At 38.1% G+C, this 11,037-nt stretch overlaps 1 long non-coding RNA gene across 2 annotated transcripts in view; it reads right to left on the bottom strand.

Annotated features, from left to right (window-relative positions):
• Window positions 1–11,037, bottom strand: part of LOC309634513 — a 47,017-nt gene that overhangs the window by 21,090 nt on the left and 14,890 nt on the right. Inside the window, exon 2 of one of the 2 annotated variants that reach the window (XR_014248162.1) lies at window positions 362–518. This is a non-coding gene — a long non-coding RNA (uncharacterized lncRNA). The remainder of the gene's footprint in view (window positions 1–361; window positions 519–11,037) is intronic. The other variant, XR_014248163.1, reaches the window with a different exon arrangement.

Here is an 11,037-nt window from a genome sequence, read left to right as displayed (position 1 = left end):
TGAAACATGAGGCTCTTTATTTGAATCATTTGTATAGGTGTCATATCAGGTTAATTGCAAAGCAATTGGATTTAATAATAATATAACTGTGTATCCATGTCCATCGATTCCTAGAATCGTGAGATGTGAATTGCACTTGACTGTGAGGTCGTGCGATCCTATGCGATGGGATGAGCCAGTCCCAGACTGATCATGTAAATTTCAGCTGCCCAGAGTGAGCTTTAACTTATATGCCAGTTTGGATTGTTACTGAAATGTTTTATAGGTCTGGAACATGATTGGTTATAAATTGGATGCCCTTGAATTGTTTTAAAAAGCATAGCTTTATGTTGAGTTAACAGCATAACGTTAAGATTGGTACCAGTGTAAATACAGAGGATGAAGGCTTTCTGTTGGCCACGCTTTCTTGCAAATTTTCACAGTTGCTTAAATTATTTCACTCTTAGTTGGGCTGCTTTGTCTTTGTTAGTCCATTGAGTAAGGAATGTAAGGTGGTTCTCAACGTAGACAGAAGTTCCCTGAAAAGCAAGGACACATACCAGATAAATATATCAATGACCAAGTTCATCATTCCATAACAGCTAAAGAAACAACATCATTATATATTTGCATAATTTATATTTATGTTTAAAATTCATGGATATTTTCCACTTTTTCAGTCAAAGGACATTCGTTTCCAAGAGGGTTGAAACAGGGGAAAAAACAAGTTTTGTGGGAAAATATCACATCCATATGGTGAAGAAAAACTAAAGAAAACATTCAAGACAAATCTAAGCAGGAAAATTTAAGAGGTCTCAGAGATAGAAGGAAAAGGAGGAGGAGAAGGAAGAGGAGAATGAGGAAAGGAAGAGTTATAAAATGAGAAGATGGAGTACCACAGTAAATACGGGCTGGCCCAATAACAGCACTCAATAAAGGTTTTTGAATCAGTGACTCATTTAACCAAATTTTTAAAAAGTTGTGAAGAAAGTTAGTAATGAATCAAAATATATTGCCTAGATTGCTGTCTTTGATGAATCTAAAAAGGAGCAACAGACATTTTTGTTTAGGCCAAACTTTGCTACGTGAATTTATACTAAAATATTGTCTTCACCAGTTATATTTACATTGTCTATCATTTTAACTAGCACAATTGCCATAACATTTTCTCCATATCATTTGGCTTCATGGTCACTTTGGAGAGATCACTGGGAGAATCACTGACTTCTACAGTTCATCCAAACCCAGAATGTAAAATCATTCCCCTAAACCTAAATGCTTCTCACTTCCCTTCTGCTTTGGTTAAGCTGACTTTCTCACCAACTTAAAGACAATTTTTTTTGAGGGGTGGATAGGTACCAAATCCAAAATAAAACTAAATACACTTAATAAGCATATTTATCTAGTAAGATATAAGCTATGTTTATTAGTGCCCCACAGGTTGATCTTCCTATGAGCCCAAACCCTACAAGGTGGTTTTTAACCATTTTTCAAAAACATGTTTGAATGTGTTAATGGCTGAGATGCAGGCCCTGTCTAAACGCTAATGAATTATGTGACCATGTGTTCAGAGCTGCTCTGGCCCACAGTTGACAGCTGAGTCAACTGAAAGGAACAGCAGTGACAGGAGACAAGAAAAGAAGCTACTTTTATCTTTTACAGATCTTTATTTGGTATGAATATAGTGATAATATTGCAGACTTAGGAGGACTATAGGAACCTAGACAATTTTAAAGGGAGGTGTAAGTGAGATTACACACACTATCAAGAAGAAAACTTCATATTTATGAATAAAGTTAAGTGCATAGTGTTTTCTAGTGTAATGAGGATACCAGGAATCAGTATCCTTCTGTTATGCCTACAGTTCCATCTATTTGGCCTCGTGATTTCACCATGTAGTCACCAGACACTGGATTTTCTTAATTAAAGAGAGACTCTTGTTAAGTGAAAACAGTAAAATGAAGAGATTCAAGTAAGAATCAACAAAAGAAAAATGACACTAAAACAATGAACCTTGCCTTACTATTCATATTTTTATGTAGCTCCTCATAAACACTCCTATTGTATAAAAAGTACAGCGATTTTCAACTATTAGGATGAATTTTGGACCCAAGACCGAAGAAAAGTTAAAAACGATAAAATGTTCTTCTCATTCTAAGGACATGCTTCCTCTGAATGGATTCATGTTTTTATATTTTATGTATTTCATAGGCACCTTTCTCTTTGTTCATAAACATTTTATTCATAGCCTGGAAAGACAAAAAACAAAAAGCAACAACAACAACAAAACCCTGACAATCCAATTTGCTTTTAGTTCTACCTACTCTGAGTCCCACCCTCCATTTTTCTACCTTATTTCTAGTGCCTTGTCATTATAATAGTGAAGGAAAACAAAAAGCCTACAGTGTTTGAGCAAAACCTCACCAAACTGCTTTGCCCTCCAAAACCTGTGTCCTGTGCCCCAGGGGCAGACACCAGCTGGAAAATGGGGCTGGGGAGGTGGAGCCGGGGAGGGGAGAATAGCAAAATGTGACCTGGCAGCACACTGCTGGGAAATGGTGCTCAGGGTCTCTCTTAAGCTAGACTTTCTATCTTATAAAAGATTTGAAATTTTTATACTGTCACAGAACAGATAGAACCATGATTGTTGTTTCACAATCTATGCAGCCGATTGCACGTACTGATTGCATGTTTCTTGTTCTATCACATTTCCAACAGTTGCAAATGTTTCTTCCCCTGGGACCGTCAGGATGTCATATTGGTTTACTGGGGGGTGGGGGTGGGATAAGGGAGGACCTTAGAGCATGGAGAGGTAGCTGTCGATTGGATGCTGGAAGATGACGCATACTTGCTGTTCCACCCACCCCCATTCTGTGCTCTGATCAGGCACTGATTCACTTGACTCATCGCTTAGGCATCCCCTATTTCATTTCCATGCACTTGTTCATGCCCACACTGACCGTATTTCAAACCCCAAAGTGGGGCACCAGCTCTAGCAATTATGACCATACTTGCAGGACCATGGTCAGGTTTGAAATAAAAACTGCCTCAGAAGATCTAGACCATGAGATGGTCATATCCACTGCATTTCTTCCAGTTCATCCATCTATAAAAATCTACCCCATTTATTAGGGACTCATTTAAGTGCTCCTCATTCAAAAAAACTTTTTTTTTAACTATTCTAATGTAATGTGACTCTTTCTGAATTAATAGTTTGTAAAATGTTGCCTTATATTTATTACAATGGTGATTTACATCTATAGAACATAACATTATAACCTCATCCATACTTTTTTAAAACATGTAATATAAGCCATGCATCTGTTATTCTGATAAAAATGTAAAAGAGGGGAGTTTTTTTCAAAGTATGCTACGTGTGGGCTTCCCTGATGGCACAATGGTTAAGAATCCGCCTGCCAATGCAGGGGACACAGGTTCGAGCCCTGGACCTGGAAGATCTCACATGCCACGGAGCAACTAAGCCCATGCACAACAACTACTGAGCCTGTGCTCTAGAGCCCGTGAGCCACAACTACTGAGCCCGTGTGCCACAACTACTGAAGACCATGTACCTAGAGCCCGTGCTCCGCAGCAAGAGAAGCCACCACAATGAGAAGCCCGCGCACTGCAAGGAAGAGTAGCCCCCGCTCACCACAACTAGAGAAAGCCCACGCACAGCAGCAAAGACCCAACGCAGCCGAAAATAAGTAAATAATGTTTAAAAATAAATAAATGAATAAGTAAAGTATGCTACATGTATGTTTTATATATATAATATCATTAGAAAAGGCAATTAACACATAGCTTTCATGTTATGTGTAAATGTTAACCATTATTTAAGCACTATTCAAGCATGGCATGCTATATAGTGTTGGAATTTTTAGTTTTCTAAGGCTGTTTCTGTTTATAAACTACTTTGCCTACTCCCTTGGCCTTCCAAAAGAGACACATTTATAATCAATTTATTTAAGCAATTATAGATGAAGGTATAGATTGGGGAGGATCTACCTAAAGATCCTCTGTGACAAGTCTTAGAAATCTCAAGCCAAGATAGGAACATTAGTACTGCACCTATTGCCTGTGCCACTCTAAAGGCACAGTTATATTACCTTATAATTGATGCCTTGTATTTTATTTTCTTGCCTCCTTGTTTACTAACTCTATGTTTTCTAATAGAACTATGCAACTTTGGAGTTTGGGGATCAAATATCTGCCTCTCTTCCATTACCGCTGCTATCTAGATTGTCTATTGACATTTTCTACACCTGGTCATCTGGTCTTTACTTGAACGAATACAATGAACATACCATTTCTAATACTGATACTCACTTTATCAGAAAGGTTATTCTTACAGTGAACTGAAATCTGATTCATTGCCTCTTACTTCCTTTTTTTATTGAAGTATAGTTGATTTACAATGTTGTGCTAGTTTCAGATGTACAGCAAAGTGATTCAGAGTCTTTTCCATTATAAGTTATTATAAAATATTGACTATAGTTCCTTATGCTATATAGTGGGTCCTTGTTGTTTATCTGCTTTATATATAGTAGCATGTATATGTTAATCCATAACTCCTAATTTATCTCTCCCCCAAACCTGCCCCACTATCCCCTTTGGTAACCATAATTTTGTTTTCTATGTCTGTGACTCTATATCTGTTTTGTAAATGTGTCTCTTTTGGAGAAGGTTCAAAGAATGAAAGAATAATGTGGTTAAAGTACAGGCAATGAGGGGTAGGGAAGTAAGAGGTGAAGTTGGAGAGTTCAAACAGCACCAGAAGCCTTGGAGGCCTGATAAGTTTTCTCCTCAAAACAATAGGAAGTCACTGAAGAGTGTGGTAAACTGCATTCTTGGTCACCACATATTCTGGCTTCACTTCCTCCAGTGTTTCTCCCTGTGAGAAGATTATGCATCCCTCCATATTGAACTCAGAAGAGACTTTGTGACCTGCTTTGGCCAATGAAGTGTGGGCAGCAATGACATGTGTCCCTTCCAGGCAGAAGCTTTAAGAGCCAGCATGCGGATCACACTTTCTCTTTGGTCATGGTCATTGCTACCATGGCCGGCAACGTTCCACAAAGAGGCTGCTCCATCAGCTTGAATCCCAAAGTGGAATTTCCATGGAGCAAAGCCACAGACATGCTATGAATGAGCAGTAAGCTGCTGTTGTTGAAAACTAAAGAGATTTCTGGGGTTGTTTGTTACTACAGTATTACCTAACTTATTCTGACAGATACAAAGGATTTGATGAGTCCTGAGGGAACATGACCAAATTTGTGTTTGGAAAAGATGAGCAACTACTATTCAGAAAGTAGATTACTGAAAAGAAACTAAAGTAGGTTCTGGAAAACAAATTAGGCAGTTATTACATTAATCCAAGTAATTGAACAATGGTGAACACAGAGATACAAAGATGTAGATATAGCCAAAAGCTATTTAGGAGGTAAAATTTTCAGGGTTTTGGGATAGATTTGGATCCTTGGTGGAAGAGGGGAATGGAGAAATGGGGGTTTTGGGGAGGATGCCTAAGTTTCTGGCTATAGGCTTCAGATGAACACCGGTGACTTAAGATGAAATGGGTAAAACTAAAAGAGGACAATACTTGAGAGAAAAGATCACGAAGTTTAGAACATGCTGAATCTGGAGCGCCTTTGAGACAGCCAAAGGATGTTGAGTGGGCAGTTGGCTATAGGTCTGGGACCCAAAAGAAAGGTCAGGTTAGAGAGATAAATTTAGGAATCCCTGGTATATAGATGGTAACCATGGGTAGCAGTGAGTTTGCTAGGTAGAGAGTAAATAGTAAAAACCATAAGAGCAAGAGAGCAAAAGAGAAAAAGATTTTAGGCCTAAATGTTGAGAAGCTCCACAACTTAACATCTGGGTGACAAACTTACGCTTATTAAGAAGGATTAACCAGAGAGGAGGGAAGAGAATCAGGAGGATATGGTGCCTCAGAAGCCAAAAGGAAAGAGTGTTTTTCAAAAAGGAGGGAGTGATTCAGTGTCAAGGCTGCTCAGAACTCAAGAAAGATGAGACCAAGAAATCTCCGCTGGGTTGAGCAGGATGAAGGTCACCGGGGGCCTTTGCCACAGCCAGTTGTTACCAAAATGGTGAGGTGCCACACAGTATCCCTGCTGGCTGTCGCACAAGGACATGAGTGAGGCCAGCATCCCTACAGGAGGGTCAATCTCTATGTATCAGTCCTGCTGACAGGGTCTCACGAACATTCACTAACACGCTCCCTGTGCTACCCCGTAGTGTGTCCTGCCCCCTTTCTCCACCCTCTGCAGAGGTTAAGAAAAAAAGTATAGCTCCAAACCATGATAAAACCATTATTTAACATCATTTTGTGGGTATTTTGGAGAACAGGATTAACTACACATGCCATGATATTCAGTTACAAAATTAAACATACTCTTAAAAAGTTTATTCACATTAATTTAATGTAATTAAAAGAAAATACCAAAACCCACATGCAGTGTTAAAACAAAAAACTTTCTGCTGATTAAAAAATACATATGTTCTTTTGAATTAGAGTAGTTTTTCTTTTTTGGCAGGGGGAGGGTGTAGGAGGTGGGGATAAAGAAAGATTCCTCCCTTCTTATTTTCTTTTTTTAAATTTATTTAAATTTATTTTTTATTGTAGTTAATTTACAGTGTTGTGTTAGTTTCAGGTATGCAGCAAAGTGATTCAGTTATACATATATATCTGTTCTTTGTCAGATTCTTTTCCATTATAGGTTATTACAAGGTATTACATACAGTTCCCTATGCTAATCAGTAGGACCTTGTTGATTATCTATTTTATATATATATAGTAGTGTGTATCTGTTAATCCCTATCTCCTAATTTATCCTTCCCCCCAACCCTCTTCCCCTTTGGTAACCATTTCTTATTTTTCTTAATTTCTGGTCCAGATTGCTCCTACAAATATTGTGACTACATACTTCTAGCTTATTCATTTATAAAATAATCTAATTTTTTTTGTCTTTTGAACTGTCCCTCAGGCCCGACCTTTTCTTTTCTCACCCATTTCTGCCACTTCTTGCTTCTGTCTTTCCCCCCCACCAATTCATTTTGCATAAGCGCCTACCTGCCAGAATCCTATTCTTAAAATCCCATTTTGATCATTTCTCTGCCATCAGAGAAATGTAAAGTCTCTGAAACTTTACATCACGTGAAATGTAAAGTTCTCCACTTAGAACACAATCTATCCTCATCTGACTACCCCCCACCCCAGGTACAACTTCTGCTCCGCTAAGGCTCATCAGAACCAGGGCTCACACTCCTATTTGCCTTTTCTCTGTACTTTGGGACTGACCTCCCCTTTGGCTGAAATGCCCTCTGCTAGCCCCTTCACATAACCAGATCTGACCCATCTTTCGAGGCCCTGTAGGAAAAATCTGCACGTAGAAATTGCTTACCTTCTACAAGAAATTTGGTAGTAAAAAAATGAATTTTATGGAGATTTTACTATGCTCTTTACATGAATTATGTCATGGAATACTCAGAATAGCCCCTTGAGATAGACAACATTTTGCATATGATGAAAGTAGGGATTAAGTTCATCCGTGGAAAAGCACTTAGCACAGTGTCTCCCCATGATAAGGATTCGGTAAATGCTGACTGTCATTATGCTTACTAGAGAGATTTAGTAATTCTTCCAGGTCACACAGTAGTAAGTGAAAGAGCTAGAACTCAAACTCTGGCTTCGCCGCCCACTCTTACTTTGACAAGAGCAAGAATACTCTGCACTGCTGCTACTTTGCCAACCTTCTTCAGCTGTTGCAGTCAACAGTGATTTCTGCTGCCTGAATTCCTTAGCAGTTGGAGTACCTGTACTAGGCTGGTTTGCACTTGATGGCTATCTTACTTCGACTTTTACTTTTTCTTCAGTATATGTCTTATCTCAAGACATAAAGATGTGTCTTAATGTTTACTAGAGTAAAGACTAGTGGTGTGCGGACAAATGTCTACCAATCAGCTCTCAAGGAGGGGAAGGGGCTGATTCATACTATTTGCTGATTTCAGTGGTATAAATACTGCTACAATGGTCAATTTAAAGATGCCAAAGTGAAGTCAACCAATTCATAAAATTCTTGAAAGTTTAACAATTGGTTCCTGCAAATTGGTGAAAGCTGGCTACAGCATACCACTGGTACTAAAGATTAGATATTGTACTGTATTCTCTTGTTTTGCTTAGTGCCAAGCTTGGTGCTGAGCAAATAGTATGCATGACCACATTTTTGGAGCTTCTGGTTCAAGGCTGCAAATTGCATATAAACATTTACTCGGCCCACTTCCCAAAATCCCATTGAAATGATGATACACAAAAACTAATACTTCCATAATAGTGCTTAAACAAGAAAAGGTGCCAATAGTCAATTAGAAAATTTGACAAATTTATGAAAGACAAGAAAGCAGATGGATTCCTATTGATGGATAAGCCAAAGGAAACCACAAATTGAAACCAGCACCAGTGAGGCTGCTATGGGGATTGGAACCATTCTTCCCAGGAGGACTCTGAGCTCAGCAGTTATGGATAGCTTAAGTAGACAGTGGAGCAAATAATCAGGGCAATTCATTAAAGGCTAAGGAATACCTGAGTCAGTCTGCCCACTGCCTCTTGTACATATTATGAGCATTGTGTCCCCAGCTACAGGTCTCAGAATTGCTTTTAAAACCAAGTACAATGTTTCTCTGGGAAGGACCCCCCCACCAGCCACGCCCCGCCACTCCACAATGTGGATATCTGAGGCTGAAGAAATAAGATCAGAGCCTGTGAGATCTCTGACATTCGAAAAGACTCAGAGGGAAAAACGGTATAATAAATAAAAATGTGTTTTAACGGCCAAGCTGTAGAGGAAGGGGAAGGAAATCTCCAAGTGGCACAAATGAAGAGAAACATCAAAGGCAAGGCGTTAAGTACAAGCTGTGCGGCCCACCTCCCTTGCAGCTGGGGGTGACCATGTGATACAGATCCAGCCAACAAGACGTAAGCAGAAGTGGGCTAAGGATTTCAGGGAAAGTTTGGTTTTCCTGATCTGGGAACCATTCCTTCCTCCTTGTTGCTTTCTTCTCCCTTTTTCTGCCTGAACTGTGGCCGTGAGGCCAGGAGTGGAATAGCCAGCTTGCCACCATAAAACAAGCAGAAGGATAAAAGCTACTCTTTAAGGATGGAGGGGCAGGAAGATACAAGGAGCTTGAGAAAAAGGACATGGATGACAGTATTGCTTCCCTGCTCTGCCTATTTCCAACCTTCTTATATGTTAGAAAAATAAAACCCTTCCGAGTTAGGCCACTATAGTAAAGTTTGGTTGCATCCCTAAATGGTGTCTTGTATGTCTGGGATCTTGGATGGGAGAAAAACACCTTTGAGAAATGGAAACTCCAGGCCTGAGCTATGTGTGTGCATGGGAGCTGAATTTATACTACTTGCTTGACTCAGGAATCCCAAGTTGAGAAATTAAATTTAAAAATCAAGCCAGGACATCTGAAACCTCTAGAGCCCTAGCAGTAAAAATGTACATTCACTCCATGGGAACACTTTCACATCTCCTGGGAAGGAAAAAAAAAATTAAAGATAAGTTCATAGTCAAAAATTACAAGGTCTATGAAAGAATAAACTACCATGGGTGAGTCAACAAATGTAGCAAAGGGAAGAATCAGCATTCAGAGAACTGCATCTAAAAGAACACTCTGAAAGAGACTATGAAATGCCTACAACATGACCAAAGATATAAACAAAGGCACAGGAACCATAATAAGAAAAAGAAGACTACATGAAAACAGAATAAACAACTTTATAAAAGAACCAAATTGAGTCTCTATAAATGAAAAACATAGTCACTAAAATTAAAAACTCAATGAAAAGGGTAATGAATAGTTAAGACAAAAATGAAGAAAGAATCCATAAACCAGAAGATAGATTTGAGGAAATTTCTCAGAATGTGGGACAGAAAAACTATGAAATTGTGGCTAAGAGCCGTGAAAAATAGATTGAGAAGTTTCAATATATATCAGGTAGACATTCCAGACAGAACAAAGAATAGAGAAAGGGGGGAAGAGATAATACTTAAGAAAATAACACCTGAGAATTTTCTAGAAATAAAGTAAAACATAAATGAGTCTTCAGATTTCAGAAGCATGCAAACATCCCAGCAGTATAATTTTTAAAATTCACAATTTGATATACAATACTATGGTGAAACTTCAGAATGTCAATGATGAGGAGAAAAATCTTAAAAGCAACCAAAGCAGATATCCTAAAAACAAAAAGCAAAAAAAAGTCCAATTAGACCATCATAAAAGTTGTCATCAGTCATCATAGATGTCTATGGGAAATAAATGGCATCTTTATGCTGCTAAGAGAAATAATTCTCATCCTAGAATTCTATACCCAGCTAAATTTTTATTTCAGACTGAGAGTGAAACAGACATTTCAAACCAACAAATATTGGGAGTTTATCACTCAATGACTCTTCCTAAAAGATCTACTATGGGGTTTACTTCAGTAAGATAAACAGCTGAATCCAGAAGGAAGAAGTGGAGAGCAAAACATAAGGATGAGTAAAGAATTTGGTAAACACATTGTCAAAATTAAGTAATGATTTACTGTAAATAATAACACTGAGGGCTAATGTGAGAGGACTTTAAAAAATAAGGTAATACTAAGATACCAGTCAACAATTACACAAGACACTGTAAAGGAAGATTTGAGTTAAATGGTCATAAAGCCCTGTATGCGTTTGAAGGAGAACAGACATATTGATTAACTTTACATTCTGTTAAAAATTTCTAAGAATAAACAGTAAAGAAATAGAAACACAACTTTTAAACCAAAGAGGACAAAGAAGGAAATTAAAAGAAAAAGAGAACTTGAGATATTGACAATCCAATAAAAGGCAAGAAATGAAGGGGATGGGGAAAAAACCAGAAATACAAAATCTAAATAAATTCTAAATAGAAAATCTAAAAACATAATGCTGAGTGATACATACATTATATGAATATAAATGTATATTTTAAAACATGAATCAATATAAAATATTGCTAACA

The sequence above is a fragment of the Balaenoptera borealis genome, assembly GCF_965194805.1.
Source record: "Balaenoptera borealis genome assembly, chromosome: 9".
NCBI classification, from domain to species: domain Eukaryota; kingdom Metazoa; phylum Chordata; class Mammalia; order Artiodactyla; family Balaenopteridae; genus Balaenoptera; species Balaenoptera borealis.
Note: the sequence above shows the minus strand (reverse complement) of the source record. Positions and strands in the feature narration are given on the sequence as shown.